Source organism: Coturnix japonica, chromosome 2, assembly GCF_001577835.2.
Source record: "Coturnix japonica isolate 7356 chromosome 2, Coturnix japonica 2.1, whole genome shotgun sequence".
Lineage (NCBI taxonomy): Eukaryota > Metazoa > Chordata > Aves > Galliformes > Phasianidae > Coturnix > Coturnix japonica.
Window position 1 is genome coordinate 3,819,190 of NC_029517.1, and position 21,375 is coordinate 3,840,564.

Genomic DNA, 21,375 nt, shown 5'->3' on the forward strand with positions numbered 1-21,375 from the left:
TCATGGAACCATAGGATCATAGAATGGCGTGGGTTGGAAGGGACCCTAGAGATAATTGCCTCCAACCCCTGCCATGGGTTTGGTTGCTCCCATCCAGTTCAGTCTTGAGCACCTCTAGGGATGGGGTACCCACAGCCTCTCTGGGCAGCAGTGCCAGTGCCTCACCACCCCATGCTGTTCCAAGTCCATATGTACAATACTACAGAGCATCTCCAGTTTCTAAGCAATCACTGTCCTACATATTTCAGAGCTGTTGGATAGAAAGATGCATCTCATGTCATGTGGGATGTCCATGATGTGGAAATCTACCTTTGAGCTGTTCAGTCAGTGCAGAGGAAAGAAATGGGCACTCTGTGGTCTCAGCTCACTCATCCTCTTACAGATCATGCCTCAGGTGTCTGGGGTCGATGAACTACACCACTGGCTTCTCTGTTAACTATAGAGATTCTCATTGAGCAGTCAAATAACTCATTCTTTATTCCTCAACACAGAAACAGACCATATTCTGAAGCTGCTTAAGCCCACTAGGATCACTTAATTGATGTATCATTTCATTTTTACAGTAGTACAATATGTACAATTATGATGAATCACATCTACTGCTTTCCACGGAGCTCCATTTGATGAAGGGTGGCAGAAGAGGGAGTAGAAAACCAACTGATGAGGTCATCATCCCTCTTGAGAAAACCATTCCCTCAATCAGTCTGTCACTACAAATTTATTTTGTGAGTGGAAAGCAGAAATATTTATTTTATGCTATCAGATGTATTCTTGAATGAGTATTCACTGCACACAGCAAAAAGAAGGTAAAATAATAAATCCGTTCTCAAGGAATGGGGACAAAACAACCTCCAACTAAAACAAGAAAAGCCCAGATACAGAAAAAACACAACAGCACATTATTTACTGCCTCTTTCCCATTCCACATTTACAAAAGCTGACAGCAGGAGTGCTGTTCTTTTCTGTAAACATAGTTTCCTCTTCTTCTTGCCAAAATTCTTGCTCCTTCAGTGCTGGGATAGCAGCATGGACATAGCATTTCCCTTTCCCATCCTGTGGATTGCAGTAAAAATAGAGGCTCATTTTGGCAGGGAATTCCAAATGAACCACCCCATGAAAAAGGAGGAGACTTCCATTGTGCCTTCATCTTTATGGTTAGCACCATTGCTGGTCAACAAGTAGGCTACAAGGTTGGGTTAAAATCATAAACGCAGCACCAATAGATGGCGATTCAGCCATCACAGCCAGGTTTCATGTTGGATATTCTTCTCATTCTGGGAGGATGTACACTGTCACACCAGCTCATTCCTGGGTGGAAGCATCTCTTTTGAGTTAATATCCCTGTGTCTGGGCAATCAGGAGTCCAGAGCATGTGTTACCCCATCTCAACACAGGCATCTACCATGCGTGGTTCTCCCTGCTGTCAGTGAAGGGAGCTGAGAAGGACTGGCCCCACTGTAGGCATCTATGAGGATGTCCAATAAATCACAATGATCTGGCTTTTGTTGTAGTTGTGCACAGCCCACATGAGACCTGATCCACACAGCTGAGGATTCAAGGCACTCAATGGGAGCAAATCTGTAAGCACAGCAGCAACACAGGACAACGTAAAACTGGCAGGCCATAAAACTGTAAGTAGCAGCAATTGGTTTGTATTTAAATGCTTAGTTGACTTAAGACTACAATTAAGGGGGGAAACAGGCATTTTTTTATCTGTAGTAGTTCTTGCTAAACATTTTCTGTTTAACAAAGCATCAGTGCAGCCATGAAAACCCATTTTTCCTGAAGAAGAAACATACAGTAGTCTGAAGAAAAATAGCAAGAGCTCTCAGCAAAAATCCCAACCTTTTAAGGTATGTATGTGCAATTTAAAATCCATTATCCACCAATAACACATGAGCTGTGTTCCTTCCATCTCTTATTTTTTCCAACGAAAACCTTGTCTCAAAGGCTGGCAGCTGTCATAATGCTTTGATCCATGCTCAAATTGCCACTCCGGATTTAATATGAAACTTTTAGCTGAGTCAAAGCAAGAGAGGTTTCCTTAATGCCAGACGTTGACAGCTTTCCTGTCTGCAGCCATCTGCGGGTGGAGGAGCCGGGGAATTGTCGTGCTGGAGTCTATTCTTGGATCTATGCTGGATGGAAGATACCAGCCTAATCTTTGTGTTTCATAGAGAAGCATTAAACTTATTAAACTGTTAAGCACCAAGCGAAAACCAGAAATTGCTAAACACAAATTACAGATAGGTACAGAAACCAGACATTCTTCTGTGTGCCTCTGTCCCATCAGAAGAGTCTCTGTAGGGCATTCACCATAAGGATCCTTTTCCCAGCTTCAATTATCACAACCTTGACCCCTTGTCTTCCAGGAACCACTTACTGGCCCTGTGAAGGACACAGAGCAAAGTAAAGCATTAGATTCCAGGGTCATCCTGGTTCCATCTCCAGATGATGAAGTTATATCTCCTTCTGATCTTTTATATCTCCTGTGTAGTCTGTAGCCTGCTATAGGAAAATGACAAAGCTGAGAACATCCCAGTCCTGCCCAGGGTGAGTGCCTCTACTGCAGGACCCCCGAGCCCTGTCATCTCCCCCCATGTTTGCAAGCTCTCCTCCTACCCTAAGAACCATAGCAGGTCAAGCTGGCTCCATCTTTTCGCCTTTGTCGTGGACTATTTCCTTCTATCACATCCTCTAAGACCTCCTGAGGATCTCTCCATGGAGCCAGTGATGTCAAAACACACCGTAAATCATTTATCTGCAGCTTTCCCAAGAAGGAGCCCACAAGTGCTGCCATGTCCCTCAGGGTCAATTCCCACCATTCTGTCAGAGCTGTTCAGTGGATTCTCAGCCTCCAAAAATTCCTTCCTCTCTTTCTCACTGCATTATAGGAAGCACAAATGGGTGCCAAAAACTGAGCCCTGCATTCCCCACGTCCTTCAACAGAGAATTACCCAAGCCGTGCAACGCATTATCCCTGCAGAAGCTTTTCCATCCATGCCTATCAGAAACCAGTCTTCCCACTGAGGGTGTGGTGGAGATGGGTGCACGTTGGACTTGAACTTAGAGGTCTTTTCCAGCCTTAGTGATTCTGTGATTCTATGACTTCTCCATATAGAGTGCCTTGTGCAGAGCAATAGCATTAGGGAAAGGAAGGGAGGCTGATGAAAAGTCCACATCTGACCTTGCAATTGCATTGAGTCTTCTGTATTATGCAAGGAAGCCAACCGGCACTGGAGAAGACAAGGAGGGAAGGAGGAACATATGACTTACCTCCAAGGATGCCAGCACATTTCCAACTCATTGACAAAACTGGTTCTTATCCAAGATGTTCTCTGGTGTCACATTTTTGCAAGACCTAGAGGGCACATCCTTACACTGACAGGAGTGTGAGATCCACACTGACTCCACAGGCAGTACTAAAATGTATTGAAGAAGTGGCTTGGAGTTGCTGTGGTGACAGAGTAACCCACAGCATGTTTTGTTTGCTTGTATAGAATGACTTGGGTTGGAAGTGACCTCAAAGATCATCCCATTGCCATGGACAGGGTTGCCAGCCCCTAGATCCGACTGCCCAGGAGCAACCTACCCAGGAGCAAACCCTGTCTGTGCAAATGGGTCAGCACTCACCATAACAGGGAATAAAACAAACAATATCCCACTTGCTCCTGCTCCCACCTGCCTCTGCTTTTCTCCTCCTATGTCCCTTCCATTACACAAACCATTACAGCAGCAGGTTCAGAGCTGATTATCAGAATCGATCCAACAAGATGTTCCTAAGAAAAATCACTTTAAGCCATACCAAGTTTCTGCTCACCTTGTCCTTTCTCTTCTCCTTCAGTGCAAAACCAGGAATCATTGTTGCTTTCCAGTGAGTAAGAATATAAAGAAACAGATTTTCCTTGTCAAAAGTATCCTTTAAGCGTGTTCTGTGCTATGTAAGTCACATTGCCTGGACAGCATTAAGGTTCTCACCTGGCCTTAAGATGATGCAAAAGATTCTCTGAACCTCTTCTAGCACAGCCATGGCCTAACACTGATACTAGCACCAGGAAGCATAGAAGGACTGTTGTGGTTAAAGTACGTAGCAAGAGGAAGGTGGTAAGTAGAAACAATACCTCTTGTTGATCTAATTGGTGCATCTCGAGAAAGCAGACACGCTGTTGGGCACGCAGGCTGTTACTTCCTGCAGCAGATGCCTTCAGCTATTTGGCCTTCAAAACAAATTGATTTTGTGAAGTCATGCGGAACATAATCAGTGGCTAAATCTGGTAGGAAAAAAAACAGGGTTTCCTTGTTTTCTCAAGTTCATAAGAAATGCAGGATGCTTGCCAGGGTGGGCCGTATGTATGTGTAAGAGTGTGATTTGCTGGAGGGAGAGGGAGAAGGCAAAACATTTCGTGTTTATTTTTATCTGGGGTTAGCGGTGACTCAGAAGGAAGCCGAAAGGAACTTAGACCAACAGAAAACAAAATTCAGGCTGGTGGATTGGGTTTGGTGTCTGCAAGTGTTGAGGGAACTTGGCATTCTTGTTGGCCTCATTAGTCCTGTGTAGAGTTTGATGCCCTTGGCTTCTTATCTCCGAGTTGGGAAACTCACTTCTAATACCTAAGGACTGAAGGGAAGACCCTTCCTTAAGCAAGGGAAGGTTCACTGCACGCTGGGTGAAACAGCTCAGTCAAAACAGACCAACATTTTTAGACTGAACTTTGTGTTACTGGAAAATCTCCCAGAAGCTCTTAGATTGAGCTACCTTAGAGGATCTTCAGTTAGTGCTAAGCCAGTGAAGGAGAAAAGTCAAAGAAAATGCATGCCTATAGGGTCTTTAAAGCAGTGTCCGTACAGCTCTGTGCATGTGGTTGGACTTCATGATCTCAAGGTTTTTGCTAATCCTAATGATTGTGTGATTCTTTGAGTGGACATGGTGGGGGGGGTTGGGTTGGCAGTTGGACTAGATGATCATAGTGGTCTTTTCCAACCTTAAGGATTCTATGATCCTGTACCTGAGCTTCTCCTGGGACTTTAGCTTGATTAATCAGACCCAGCTGGTCTTTCCCTTTCCTTCCCTGGGGTTATGAAGTTTTCAGGGATGTTCCTCCACCTTCCACATTACATCAGATTTCCTCTCCCAAGAGGCCCCAGAAAAGAAGGAATCTGTGTTCACCTGCCTGTACAAGGTCCTTTGACATCTCCTTGGCAGGCAAGCAGAAGACCAAGGGTAGCATTTAATCCCTAATGCAATTCCCCAGTTAATCACTTCATCAGCAATTAGGCTAAAACAGGCTTATCAGCTACCTGGGTCAGGCCTTTCATCCCTACTTCCATCCACCAGTCATAGTCTCAGAGGGAGTGATAGGGCTCATACTTCAGTGAAGGCAACTCATTTCTGTATGGTGATTAGAGGTATCAGCGTTTAAAATGCAGTTGTACTTCCTCTCTCAAGCTTATTGTTTTGAGTGACTCAATTCAAGTGAATCCAATGCAACCTAATGCGCCTATTCGAGGTGATTTTTCAGAGCTGTGACTGTGCATGAAACTATTCCATCTATGGAGCGTCCCATCTGCCCACTTACTCTGTGTTTATCTATGATGCAAAAGCATGTGAGAAGAATGCACATGGCACTGGGAGTTGAACTAGGTGACCTTTGAAGATCGCCTCCAACTCAAATGATTCTGTGATAACTGTAGGACTGAAGAGAGTTGCAAAGGGTACCATGGTTTTGTGTATTCATATTGGACCTTCAGAGGATGCTGAGGTCAGGTTTGTGCTGTGCTAAGCATCACAGGGGAAAGCAGCTGTTACATAGCAAGAGCCTCTTGCTCTCTGAAATGCTTCTATTAGTGTGTCCATGCCAGAAATGAGGCTAACACTGTCACTATTGAGGAGCAACCTGATCCAGCTGTGGCTGTCCCTGTTCATTGCAGGGCAGTCAGACCAGGCGGCCTTTAAATGTTCCTCCCAAATCAAACAATTCTATGATTCTATGAACAAAATTTCCCAGGTTTGAGGAGAAGACAAGGCGTGCCAGCTCTGTGATTGTTCTCCTGCTGTCACAATTAAACCTGCATGGAAAGACATTGTTAAGATAATAACAGACTGAAGCAAACTTTTAACAGCGTGTTAGTAAAGACTGAATTATTGCAATAGAAAATTTCCCTGTGGAAATAGCCAAGAACTTCAGGGTAATTTTCAGTCATTCCTCCTGTGAATCTTTGTTAGAAGCCACACCAGCAAGAAATGTATCAGAGGAAGGAAACCAGGAAAAATATATCCTGGAAATCTTCATGTTGCAGTTCCCTGGAGTTTGCAGCAAGCACAGGTCAATTTAGGATAGCTATTTGTGAGTGATGCAGAGGACAGCAGCTCAGCCCTCTCTGTTTCCAGTAATGCGAAATCATAAATCATAGAATCATAGAATGATTTGGTTTGGAAGGGACCTTTGAGATCATCAAGTTCCAGTACCTCCCATTAGACCAGGTTTCTCAAAGCCCCATCCAGCCTGGCCTTGAACACCTCAATTCAAACTCTATATTTTCTTTCCTGACTACCTCAGGAGACAGAAATAATGCTTGAGAAAGCAAATATCTGCATATGCAGAGCCAGGCTGGGCTGGGTCCCAACAGAAACAAAACTACTCTGTCAACACTATGCCTGCAGACAGGCTGTATCAAGATAAGAAGGCTCTGCTCTGCTTAAGGACATTGTTTTAGAAAAAGTCTTAGTCTTTGAGCTGCACAGTAGAATATTTTGCTTTGATTCCAGCAGTGAGCTTGAGTTTGTCATTAAATGTAAATGGAATCATCAACTGCAAGCGATCCCTGCTCACCACATTGGAGAAATGAGGTCTACCAGCCAGGCACGGTGCTTGACTGGGCACCCTATCAGAGGCTGTGTGCCAGGATGATCCATCCCTTCATGGCTTCCTTAGTTTAAGATCTGCAGAAGAGAAATCCCTTCTGTGATCTTAGTAGGTAAGGGATGAAGCTATTGAGTAAAGTTCTTCGATTTGGTCCTGAATGCAGAAAAGAGAATCTGAGATTTCTGCCCTAGGGAGTCTTACTCTGGTGCAGTAGGAATTGGAACTAACACATCCAGCCCTTCCATGGGGATGCAGGAGATTTTTCTATCAAGAGAAACTGAAGATAGGAACCTGGCTTATCTTTTAAACACAAAGCATTTAATAATACAATTATGCTGACTGTGGTATAGAACAATAGAACTCCTCTACCAGTAAGAATTTTACCCAGGAAGACTTATTGTTTGGGAAGGAAAACATTGATTCTCTTCTCTGCCATCTTCAAAAACATTCATTTAGACTTTCATTGAATGAACTTATTTTATTAAACAAACAAAAAAACAAAAAAACCCAACTCTTGTTAAATGTAATCATCATAACATTATTAACTTTTATAATGAATGACTGAAGAGCTTGCCTCCTTCTTTCTCCATTTCATCCTATGCATTTATACTTTTGTCAAGGTCAAAGCAATTAAGCTTTCCTCTTCTGACATGGCCAGCTGCCTGGAAGCCCAGGGGAGCTGGGAAGACTGAGTGTGATTTCAAAGGCAGGATGCTGGAGGGGGGAGGGAGGAGAGAGAAAAAAGGAAGCACTCGGGTGCCATTTCCTCAGATAAAATAACGTGCTTGGGAACATTTTGCCCATGTCACTGCAGAACTATTTGTGTACCCACTGCTTATCAGTGGGCACAAACAAGAGTCAAATGCCAGCACCGGGGTCAAGACAATGGAAAAAGGGGCCTCATTCAAAAGATGCTTTTGAAATGAAAGATGTTAACTCGAGTGTTTGGGAGATGGCTGAACTGGACTGAAAATGCATGCAGTCAATGACTGTACTGTGCTTTGTCACCTCTCCTGCAACTCTATGCACTGTGAGTGTGTGGGCATCTGCTGAAGTTCCTTTTAAAAAGCAATTCACTGATCCAAAATGTATGGATTTGGAAAGGGTCTTGGCATTCAGTGACTTCAAGCAACACTGACTCCCTGCTGTAAAGCGGCAGTGTAGGGGGGAAAAGAGCCCTCCAGGCAGGGGATGAAAATCCCCTCCTGACTCTCACAGCTCTCAGTGTTATAATGGTGAGCCCTTCTCTGTTGATTTGCTTCCCTCCTTTCCATGCTGAGCTGTTATTCCTATGACAAGACCGACTGTCTCTTGCTGAGGTCTCCAGAAACTAAATGTTGTAGCACTACAAGTAATAAAAACATGCTGGAAAGGCTCAGAAGTTAAGCATGCCATCTAAGCTCCCAGATTCCTTAAAGGATAATGCAGAAATCCTCCCCCAGTAATTTCAGTTCATGCCCTCATCATCACTTTTTAATATCTCTGTTTTTTATTGAAGCCTTTCCTTTGCCTAAAATCAGAGATCTCACATGTGGGTTAATTCTATAGCAGTAGATCTCATTTGTATGCAAAAATATGTCAAACGATGCACCAGTGTTTTTCAAAGAAGCTTTTTCTGGTTTTATGCTAACAATTTCTTTTTCCCCCTCCCTCTGTTAGGCTGTTATTATTGTCACAGGTTTATATAAGAATAAAAGGTACAGAACAAGGAAAGAAAGCCCACAAAACAGCACCCTGTCAAAACCAAATGCTTTGCATTTTGCCTTCCTCCCAAACCACTGCAAACCCAATCATTTCTCACATAGCGGTGAGCCATCACTTTTAAAGGGGTTGGTGAACCCACTTGCTGGTTCCCCTGGCGTGGGAGAGCAATCAGGCAGCATAGGAATGGGCTCTTTCATTATCAGGCACCAGCAAGAAGTTGTCTCATCTAACTATGGGCATCTGTGATGCATGTATGAGCATTACATGACACATCTGCTCTCCCCTTTATGGTACCACTGAGATTAGAGGGCATTTGTGGAGCATGTGTCTGTTTCTTGAGGTCTGCTTTAGCCCAGATTAATTGTGCCTTAGAAACATTTGGAGGGACTCATTTATAAAGAGACTTATATGTATTCTGGGCAAAGGTTTCATTCTTATCCTGATATCTCATTTAGAAGTATTGAATGATAGAATCATTAAGGTTGGAAAAGACCATTAACATCATCTAGGCATGCACCTGAAGTGTCACCATCCCTATAGGCCAAATGTTGGCCCAACTGGGTGAGCATGGCACACTCTCAAGTCTTCCCCATTCAGCAGAGAGCTCACTGACAACAGAGTCTTCCAGAGACACGAATCCATTGGGATCCCCATGGATCCATGGTAAGTCAACACTCATCAGGGGCTCATCAACACTCATCACACAGGCAAAGTGTGTCTGAAAACCTGCCCACTTCTACTAAATTAAGCACCTAAATCACACTGAAATGTCTTCCATGATCCATCCCTTGAAATGACAATGCTCTTGTAAGGCAAAGCATGAGAGCTGTCCCTAAAACCAGTTGGTCAATGTGTTGCTTTCTTCCTACATTAATTATCTTAACTTTCCCTTTAAACAGATAGCTCCACAATTACACTTCATAAGTCCTTTTTTTTCTCCTGAATCTGATTGTTTAGTTGTTTCTTGTAAGAAACAGATACCTAGCAAAGCTCCATGTTACACAATGTCTTTTAATATTAATCTCTTGAGACAGAGCACGTATGGGCCCATGGATGCTAAGAAAAAGAGTGGCTAATAACGTGTTCCTGGGTGTTTGGGAGGGAGAGGTTGACGGCTACGTCTTCCTCTGTTTTGCTCAATTCCAATTGCAAGTCAGACAGGATGCCTTCAATTTCTAGAAAAGATGGGTATGTAACTTGATAAAATACTGACTGATTTGAAGCATTTCTCAGTTAATGACCATCAATTAATGCTAATCTCCAGTGAGTGACAAAGAAAATAATGGATTCCTGCTGCCTACACTGTGCTGTCCACACAGATCAGACAATATCCCTTTCTGAAGCTTGGGTCATGAACTCTGGAAGCTTAGCAGCCAGTCTTAACACAGCCTCTCTTTGCAGACACAAGGAGAATTGTGACCAAAATTTGCTTTTCTTGGTCATCACCAGTAACTGGAATAGCTCCTCTGAGGAGGCTGGCATTGTGCATCCCACAAATTTTCATCCTACTCATTTCCCTTTCTCTCCCCCTGACAGCTCACAAAAGCATTCATTACCATTGGACGTAGCTTTTGTTGCATGGCGTTTGGACATGAATGCAATCCAAGACAATGCAGGAAGAGCAGAGCTGGCAAGATCACGCTCTCCTCCCACAATCCTGCAATTACTGTGGATTAAATCAAGAAACAGAAGGCAGTTGCTACAAACATAGTTAAATGTGAGTTGCAAACAAATAAGCAGAGATGTGGGCCTTCTGTGCCAAATGGCAGGTGCACAAAGGCTTTAGAAGATGGAAAGAGGAATAATTGGTCAAGAGCAAGCACCTGGGAAGTATCTGTCTCCATCTGAGCTAGTCACCTTCAGATCTGAAGTCAATAGAGTCAATTTAGTCAGTGGGACATGAGGCACTGATCAGACAGAAGAGGTTTAATCCAGGCTAATCTAAATGTGGGTGTTCATTGCCATTTGAATGGCCTCAGGGTATTCCAGATACCACACAAGGAAGAGATATGAAATAGGACCTTTGGGGACTTGTACTTGATCAGAAGTTGGAGCTGCTGAGACATGACCATCTCCAAAGACATTAGACATTCATGGTTTATCCACTGAGCAAAGACCACTCTATTTTCCTACATCAGCCTCACAGATGTAAGCAAGACCCTTTGCAGACTTCATCTCAACTCCTTCTGGCAGCCTACCTTAAGTAGCATTATGTGTCTAACCTAAGCCTAGGGTCCATTTTTGGTCAATAGAGAGAAAAAAGGATGCTCTCTAGAAGATATTTCAGCCCACCTATCTTCAACAGCCTATCTGGGTCAGGAATAACCACAGAAAAGGGCACTACTGCATGGTGAATGAAAGGAGCCTCCTCCCCACAACCAGCTGAGGTTGTGTTGGGGGCACCCTGAAGTCTTCCTACTGGAAGAAGCTATGATTGATTGGCTGTGGAAGCAAACCACTTCTCCATCACTGGAATTCACAGCAAGGTGTTAGGCAGCCCAGGGGGATTCAAAACCTTCCTGGATCCTTTCCTGTGCAACCTACTGTAGGGAATGGCTTTACCAGGGGGTTGGACCTGGTGATCCCCAGAGGTCCCTTCCAACCCCTATGATTCTGTGGTGATATAAAAGTCCTTCCTCATACACGTACCAAGGAAAGTGGATGCCAGTCTGACTTCAATAGCAGAACAACAAAGCTTTGATGCTTCAAAGGTGTCTTTTGTGATGCTTATCCTGCTAATAAACACCATCTGCTCCTTTCAACGGGGGAGCCATCCACCAGTTTCCTAATGTCTCCATGTACATGGCCCACATTATGTAATCACAGCAGTTCCCTCACACTGTCAGGGGGGGACAAACAGTTCCCCCGTACCAAAGGAGCTCTTGAGAATCAATAGGGGTTTCACTTCCATCAAAGGCATTTTGTTTGTGTTGGAAGCCCTCCCATTTTTCAGTTCTGTGGCACAAGTTGCTAACTCAGCCCAGTCCTCAGTGTTCAAGGATTAGCACTAATTGGGACTTATTAATGCACAGTTAGAATTGGCTAAGGAGATGTAGAAGTCCTCTGTGGAGATCAGAACTGTGTGGCTTAAGAGGATGCATTCTCACCATGGCTTAAGAATATCCATTCTCAGGTGTTTTTAAAACTGAGACAACTCTTGAGTACAACTTCTTATTATTTTACTTATAATCCCAGAAATTGGGGATATTCAAAGCTTTCTGAACACAGTCCAGTATGCTCAAGTATGAGATGAACTCCTGAGGTCCCTTCCAACATCAACCGTACTGTGACTCTGTCAGATTCCTTTAGGTAAGTAATAAACTGCCTATTGAACCCCAGTCAAGACAAAAGATACAGCCAAACAGCAACTATGTGCTCAGATGGAACGGTGCGACAGAACATGGCTTCTTTGCAGTGAGGGGGAAGAAATACCCTTGTATTTACTGTCTCAGAGAGGCAGATCTCTTACCCTATAACAGTGCCAGCAAATGAGCTAAGTCTAGGAGCTTCAAATTCATTACACAGAGAAAGAAATCACATGTCCAAGGAGCAAGGCTACTCAAATTGTTTTCAGATCCATTATGTGCTCGCAAAGAATCAGTTGGATGTCATTATTTTGCCATTTTGCTCAAGGTTTTGCTTCCAATAAAGGATATTTCAAAGAAAGTAGAAAAAAAAAACACTACCATAAGTGGTACCATAATTTGTTTCCAGCTTTGTTTTCTGACCTTTATTGCATCCTCTCCTTTGAAAGCATGTAAAGTACAAGAAATCGATGGCACTCGTTTTCTCCACCCCCAAAATAAGAGCAAGAAAGCAATACAATAAAACATGAAATGTCAAAAAATCTTCTCTCCCTTGAGTCAGCGGCCAACAAATCCTTGTGACACTGTAAGATCAGACTGGAAGCTCCTGCACTGTGCTTGTGTGGGCATTTTATCACGAAACCTAGGCGGGATGATAAGTATCTGTAATCAAATGTCAAGAGGTTTTGTTGGTGGGTCTCTCACCATAAGCACCCAGTGGGGCCTAAAGCTCTGGGGACTCAGAAAAGCAAATGATGCCCCGTATGCCTGAATCACTAGGAGCATATGTACATGAGAATCAGAGAATCAATTAGGTTGGCATAGACCTTCAGGATCAATAAGTCCAACCAACAACCTGACCTACCACGTACCATTCCTTAGTGCCACATCTGCTCACCTCTAAAACACCCTCAGGTTTGGAGGTCCTACATGTCCTTGAGCAGAAGGGCTCCCAAACGTTTTGCTTTGCACGCTAGCCTCCCTCTGTATACCACTGTATGTTCATAAAGACCCCATTTCTTCCTAAGTTTTTAAGACTGGTTTATAAGACAACGTGGCTTGAATCCGAAGGGTTTTCTGACTGTGCTAGTTTGGAGCACACTCTAAACGTGAATCATAGAATGGCTTGAGTTGGAAGGGACTTTAAAGATCACCTATTTCCACCCCCTCTGCTGTTGTCAGGGTTACCAACCTCCAGATGAGGCTGCCCAGGGCTCCATCCATTCAGCCTGGCCTTGAATACCTCCAGGCATGGGGCATCCACAAATGAGTCTTTGGAGGACAATGCAAAACACTTCAATTCCTTCACATAGCTTACAACAGGTAAATTTGTATGCTATTCTCTAGGCATTTGAGGAAGTCAGAAAAGTTGATGTGTTGTCTTGCTTGAGTTCTCTCCTTCATCAGCCTGTTACCCTTCTGCTCTGTGTTTAAAAACACTTTGAACTTGAGTATTTCCACCCTCTAAAAGTGTTTCTATTACCCTTGTCTTGTAGACTACCTAGTTTTGTAGACTTTCTATATAGAAGTCCTAACTGCCCTCCAGGCAGGTCCCGAAGTCCTTATAAAGCCCCAGCTCCTTGCTCCTCATGTTGGACATCTGGAGGTGTTGGATCCCTCCCACCATGCCCACATATAAGAAGTCCACCAATATCCATGCTGGTGCCACCATGCTGAGAGAAGCCAGGCAGCCGGACCAAGACACCAAGAGCCCACTTCCAGCTCCAGACATGTTTGTACCCAAAAGACAGACATGGACAGGTAATGGTGACCTGGATGGATTGAAATCAGCGCTGGCACCTATTGTGCTCAAGTCACTTTTCCATTTCAGGCCCTTTTCAGCTGAATGTGGCAGATACAGAAGCAGCCACAGACTCAGTAATGATTCTCATGGCATCAGGATGGGATAAGGTGAGCTTGGGCTGCACAATGAAGATGTAAGAGCACCTGAATGAAGCTGCTGAAAACAAAAGAGCTTTTCTTCCTAATCAGGTGCTCAAAAGCAATTAGAAGATGTAGGGTGGGGGAAAAAAAGTGTTATTCTCCTTTATCACGTTTGCTTTGCTGTAAGAGCTATTTCCTAAATTAATAACAACAGTCTATGGCGTACTGAGCCTCAGCTAGCACCTAATGTTTGCTAATCTCAGGAACAATCACGGTCTGAACAAATAATGGTTTGGGTTCCTGCCTCCCTTATCTCCCTTTGCTGCATTGTCCAGCTCTCCTGCTTTGTGTGTACCCAGCACAGCAACCTCACTCCTTTCAGCCTCCTGATGTGATTAACTGTGGCATCTTTAATAAAACCTGCAGCAATGTTTCCATTGTAAAGCAAGGCGATGATTTCATTTTTCTTCCCCTTCTCCTTTACTTTGCCAAATTCCATTTTTATTTCACTGTATAATTAATCAGCCACTGGAGCATGTGACAGCTCGGCTTAAATTTAGTTCTCACTTCTCGGGTGCAGCCTCATTGGATACAGCTGGCTGGTCAAATGCAGAGTTGGATTTATCTAAAATACAACACATCAACTGCCAAACTGGGTTGGATCTTTCCTCCATTGAGCCTAATGTCTTGTTTCCAACAGAAGTTTGCATTCTGGTTTATAGCATCTATCATCCATCCATCCATCCATCCATCCATCCATCCATCCATCCATCCATCCATCCATCCATCCCTCCATCCCTCCATCCATCCATCCATCCATCCATCCATCCATCCATCCATCCATCCATCCATCCATCCCTCCATCCATCCATCCATCCATCCATCCATCCATCCATCCATCCATCCATCCATCCAGTTTCATTCATCCATCTTCCTGCTAAATGTCAAACAAATACAAGCTGGTTATTGGGGACATCTCCCAGCACAGGACAGGGTTTGGACACGCCATGCCAACACCTGTATGTAGAAAGGGTTGATGTTGCACCAAGGGATATGGGTTAGTGGGCATGTTGGTGATGGGTCAACAGATTAGATGATCTCAGTGGTCTTTTCCAACCTTAGTGACTCGATGATTATGTTTTTTCACTGTCCTTGTTAGGACATTGGCCATGATGGACTAGAGGAGTTGTCAGGTGAAGAGTCTGGGGTGTTAGGGGTTTAATAGGAACGGGGATGATGGAATGAGCATGAGGGTGAAATCCTTGTCCGTAGAGACACTGAGAAGGAGTTCCTGTCTAAATAGTAGCTATATCTATATGTATTTAATAAACAGAGAGATACAGAAAGTGAAAAAGAGAGAGGAATAAGATACACAAAGCACGCACTTAATATTTACATGTACTACCCAAATTCCCAAATGCAAGGAGGCCTTATTAAATCAAAAGTGAAGAGCTAGCTTTTGGAAAATACAATAGAACAAATCAAATTGTCAGAAGTGTGAGATCCCCCCCTGGGCAGGAGCAGGCTGGGAAGAGCTTCCACTGGCACCTAGTGGTATGCAGCAGAGCAGTCACCATGGCCAATGGTGCAGCTTCACCTTCAAAATGGGTCACTGTGGAGTAGCGGAGATTTCAGTTGGACTAAGAGGTCACCATTTCCAAACTGAGCATAGGAAGAGGCATTTTTGGACCCTAAACATGCCCCAGTGACTTCAGCCATGAGGCCCTTTTAGGTATGAATATGAGGGTATCTGAGTCCATTTGTGACAGCACAAGCAAAAGCTTGGGCATGCCAGGGGGAGGTTGTTGGTGGAGCTGCTGACTGGTGCCATTCATAGAGAGTGGTCTTAGTGAAAGGCAATGTTAGGGGGAATGTATTATGGTAATGTGAAGGATGAGAAAGGGGTAACATAAGCTTTGCTGCTTGCAAGGGGCGAGCCTTTCTGCTTCCATGCTGGGGGCTGCGAGCTGCTGAGGACACAGAACCACTTGATAAATGCATCCTCCCTCGTACAAAGCAAACGCTTTCATTCCAAAGCAGCCTCATCCTGACCGCCAAAGGGCAAGAACTACAATCCCCAGCAGGCAGCGCGGAGCTCCAGCCCTCAGCTCCCCACCTTCCCCATCTCCCAGTGCTGCAGCCAGCAGCGGGATTTACGCATGGGAATCCCACCCGTTGGCACCCCATCCCCTCGGCCCTTTGCTCTCTGCCTTTGTTCAGTTCACCCTCCCTCCGGCAGCGCTCCCTCTGGTCGGCTGGGCTGTGGATGCTGGCTCCTTGCCCTCAGGGAGATGGATGATGCCAGCCCCAGCCTGAAGGCTCAGCCAGGTAAGGTGCTTTTTGGACAGCCCATCTCCATGTGTCCGGGTAGGCTGAGGAAAAGGAAAATAGGCTCTTGCTGGGATGCTGCCCTTGGTTTCTGAAAGGAAAGTCAGGCTTTGGATTGGTGGGATCTGGATGCTTGGAAATCAAGAGAAAGGAAGAAAGCAGGCAGGGATTTCTTTAACACCAATCAGGATGTGTTGCTTTTTGCCAAAGGGAACTAAATCTGAAATAACTTTTCTCATTATAACAGCCCTCTGAAATAGCTGTCCCTCTTCATTTACCACTCTAAGCCACACCAAAGGCATCACTGACCCCATTTCCCCCTGTGCATGGAGGTCTGCCAGCACAAAGCTGCACAGCTTGTTTTGCACATGGTGCCAGGTTTGGTTTTTCATAGGGTTTGGGGGGGAGTCCTGTGGCTTCACATGTCCTTAGTTCAGCCTTCCGTGGAGCTGCTGAGGTGTGACCCGTTGTGTTTATGTACTGCACAAAGCTGGTGGAGAAGAAATAATGCCTTAATTTTCCCTTTATTTTTTTCAGTCTGGGATATCTGGGAATGCCAAGAAGCTCCTGCAGGAGATCAAACAGGGCAGGAGATGGAGTTACAAACACAGGTTCTGCAGCTGAGTGAAAGGAGGCTGAGAAATGAGGAAGACCGCACTTATCATGTTGGCCTTTCCCCTGCTGGGAATAAAGCACGTCTATCACAGTATACCACCCACCTACGACACAGAAAATATTATTGCCATAGCCTGCCAGAAACTTCACATCAAGGAAGAACCACAAGAAGACCCGGACTATGGAAAGCTCTTTGATCCAGAGCTCTCATTGGTGGTTTTACAGGGAAGACAGGTTAAAAAGGAAAGGGATTCTGATGGGCAACATGACCAAAAAGATCCCATAGCTGGTAACACGGTGCTCCACGTGAAGGAAGAACCACAGGAAAGCACTGAGTGTGAGATCCACTGTGGTCAGAAGCCAAACCTGATTGACACCCAAAGGATCCAGATTAAAGAGAGAGCCAATGCAGAGGTTGACCCCCATGTAGAGACCTGGGGCTCCATCCAGCGACCCACACATAGGTACAGCGTGAAGTGCTCTAAGGTATCTGCACATTTATGCCCTAAATATGGTTATTTTCATCCGTGATCCAAACTCTATCCTTAGTGTCCCACTTATGGAAGCACAATGATGGAAGAGACTGCGTTGGGTACCACCAAGTTCTGCCCATCGTAGGGATGTGACACAACAGATTCCTCAAAGGACTTCTTCAAAGAGATAACTCACAGTTTGGATTGCCAGGTCTACTGCTTGCTGCTAATTGTTATGTTGGGTGTTTGGATCAGGACCATGGAATAATTAAAGCTCTTTGAGGGAAAATGGATTTATCTGGGGACTGGACAATGCCAAATCCTTTCCCATCCAGGTAGCAAAATAACCTTTGTCCTTTTCTCACTGAACTCATTAAAAGAGCTCCTGGATAGTACTGAACTGCTTAAAATCCAAGTCATTGCCTCATTCTCCACTGCACAGATTTTATGCAGAAAACCACATTTGTGAGTGAGTTCTTCACCGAGCAGTCTCAGTCACCACGTGAATAGGATCCTCACAAGCACTGATTTTGTCATCATGGCCAGGCTGAAGCCAGAAGAATGAGATCACAGTTGTGTTAATGGACAGAGATCCAAGCTCTGATAAAAAGTACTTCTGCAGCCTTGCACAGTGGGACAGGAAATCTTGTCTTGAGACACTTGCTACACTTTTTATACCCATGTACATTTTTAATGTGGTTTTTAGGAGGAATTTAGCATTAAGAACTTTCTGAACTTTACAGTGACTCACTGGCTATCGTTGTGTATCATCTCAGCATCTCCTGGACTCCAGCCTGCCTGGAGAAGAGATGGAGACAGGCTGAGATGGAGAGCACTTCCATTAGAGTGTGTATTTCGTGCTTTGATGGGATGTGTAGAGCCAATTGGTGCTCAGCATGCTATGATGTGGTGGGAATGAGAGGGTCTTTGGCGCCAGAGCAAACATCTGCTTGGACATAAGTATCCTGGGATGTTTACTTGTCTCTTGAGGACATGACGGTTCCCGTGAGAACTCCCTCAAGGATCTCAGGCTGCAGGGAGCCTGGTGTCCCCACTGACAGGGACTGAGGAGAGGAAAAGGACCAGAGTGAAAACTGGGTGAGCAATGGGACATTCAGCATCACACATTTCCACAACCCCCTCCTCAGTTCACAGAGCAAACAGCCTCCACGAGGACATGGTCAGTGGGCTTGGTGGTGATGGCTGATGGTTGGTCTACATGATCTTAGTGGTCTTTTCCAACCTTAATGATTCTATAATATTTACGTCCCATCAGCACCTTGGCCACCTCTTATCCCATCCAGGCACTGCCATATGGGGCTGTGTTATCAAACTGAACTGTATCCAATGCCCATCTGGAGCCATGTACTCATCCATGTCTGCCTTAAATAAAAGGTTCCTGAGATTTCCGACCAAGTACTTGAATTAAAATGGATGGATGAATACGGAGAAAAAGTGCTTCTGATGGACATAGCAACATGCATGTTCCTAAGAATGCAACAAGAACACCGGGCAGTGTGTAAGACCAAGACTGTTGTATTGCTATGTTTGGTTGCAGTCACAGTAGCCATCAGGAAAGAAGGGAGTAAAAGACTCTCTCCTTCAAAAGACCCCCCACCCCTCCTTTCCTTTGTGCTTTTGCCTGCTGGATTCAGCTCATGCCCTTCACACCATCCCCAGCACAGCCCCTGTGGCTCTCTCTCCTGCCCATCAAATTAACATCCAGCCATTAACGTGGTGAAGTGCTCTGATGCCACGATGGCACAAGCTGAAAGAAGGCTCTGTGTGCTATTAGCTCGCAGAAATTGGGCCAGCTCGTCTGCAGAACCCACGTGGTCACTGGACGAGCATAATGGATAGCTGCACAAAATTAAGGGCTGCTTTCATTTTGTTATGGTTTTTGGTGTCTTTTTTTTTCTCTTCCCTGGTAGATCTGTTTTTGCTTTGGAAGGTTTCTTTCCTTTAATCCTGCACGGCTGCCATGGTTCTGAACACCTCCATGGATGGTGACCCCAACACCTCCCTGGGCAGCTGTGCCAATGGATCATGTCCCTTTCTGAGAAGAAATTGTGCCTAATATCCAACCTAACATTCAAGTCTGATTGCTGCGAGTGTAGATGAATTCTTAATCTCACCTGCAGATGTTCCCAGAATCAAGAACATAAAATATACAATATCTATTTTGTACCATTTATGTTATCTATCATCCCCGGTGCTTGCAGGTGCTCTGCAGGGGCTGCCTGTATATCCCCTGAATTCAGGTGTCTATAACACAGATGTATACGTGAGCTGGTTGACCCAGATTGAGTGAATCAGGTGGTTACGTAAATAAAATCAAAGAAGAGAAACAGAAAGGGATTCATCTGCCCTATTTAGATGTCCACTCTAGAAAGAGACTTTGTTCTTAAGTATTGCTAGGCAGAAACTGACCATGTAGGAGGTGAAAGAACTAGGAGTTATGGATGATCACAGAAATATCATGTATTATCCAGTGTTACTTACTGTTCTTCACTGTGTTCCTTTTAGAAAGCAAAATAACTTCATTTTTGCAACTGTCCTTCCTTTTAAAACCACGCACCAGCACAACTTTGCCGTGTAGGATCCTCCAGCTATGAGTCACCTCATTCCCTTTGATTTTTTTTCTGTATTTCCTCTCTACTCGCAGACAATTTGGTTCTATTTTACTAATAGAAACCCAGGTTAAACAAAGCCATGGCTCAGCGCTGTTCAACTCCATCCCAAATGGGGCAAATCTGCAGGGTGATGAAATGGGATGAACCAAGGGGATGAACAAAAGGGATAATCCAGTGAGACTACCCAATGGGGTGGACAAATGGGATGACCCAATAGGATGGACAAATAGGGCAACCCAAGGGGATGACCCAAGGGGATGAACACATGGGATAATCCAGTGAGCTTATCCAATGGGATAGACAAATGAGATGAACAAATGGCATGGACAAATGGGATGACTCAATGGGATGAAGAAATAGGGTAACCCAATGGGATGACCCAATGGGATGAATTAAGTGGGAGCCTGGAGTAGGAGTGTCCCCTTGGGAGCAGGACCCCAAAAACCTCATCCTATAGCAGGTGCGAGACTGAGGTTTCTGTCCATGAAATGATAACTGTGAAGTATCATTGAGCCATCACCACCACTAATCCCCATTTCTCTTTGCTCCATAACCCAGTCCATTCTCACTCCTTCCCTCCTACGTTTGTTATCCAGAACAAAATATTACGTTGCCATGTTATTTAATCATGTCAAAATTCATAGGCAGCATCTGTGCAGAAGATAAAATGTTTCGGGACAGTTTAGTCCTTTTCTTATCTGAGCGATTACGGTTATGTAAAGACTTTTCAAACATGGAGATGGAATTTCATAAGCCAGAGACCAAAATAGTGCCAAGTAGCCAACCATCTCCCCTTGATCGTGCTGGATTAGTACAATTAATCTGTAGGCATTAGTGGCTAGCAGGATTTTGCCTGGAGGATATCATATATATTTATTATTTCATATCTGATTTCCCACAAGAGGCAGAAGAATCAATCCGCAGGCTTTTCTTTTCACCACTGTATGTTTACAGATGGGGTTGTTGGATTTGGAATATTACTGAGGGGGGACACAACTCCTGCTCACCTGTACATCTACTGAGGTGGTGGGGTCACCATCCCTAAAGGTGTGGAGATGTGGCCACCTGGAGACACAGTCAGTGTGTATGGTGGGGGTGGGCTGGGGTTGGGTTTGGACTTGGGGATCTTAGAGGTCTTTTCCAACCGTAATGAGTCTGTGATCCTATGAAATTACAGCTTAAAGGGGACCAACCAGCTTTGTCAGAGCTCTTCATCTCCTGCAGCTTCATGAAATGAATGAGCAATGTTCTCCCACCCCCTCGCAGCTTACAGCAGAAAGCAGAGCGTTACCTGATCAGCTCAGATAGGAACATGGAAATGAGGGCAGCAGAGCGATGCGGAGTTAGATTGAGATTTAGCAGTGCCCACTCATACATACTTAACTCTGCCTATCTAGTGCAGGGGGTGAACCACAGGTCACAGCCAAGATAGGAATCGGGACGGTTTAAGCTGAATTTACAAAGTACAGCTGTAGGATCTATCTCTGTCAGGATGAGCCCTTCCCCTCCAGCTTGTTTGACTGGGGGATTTTTGCAAGGTGTGGGCTGCACTCCCCTACCCAGTGTTCCA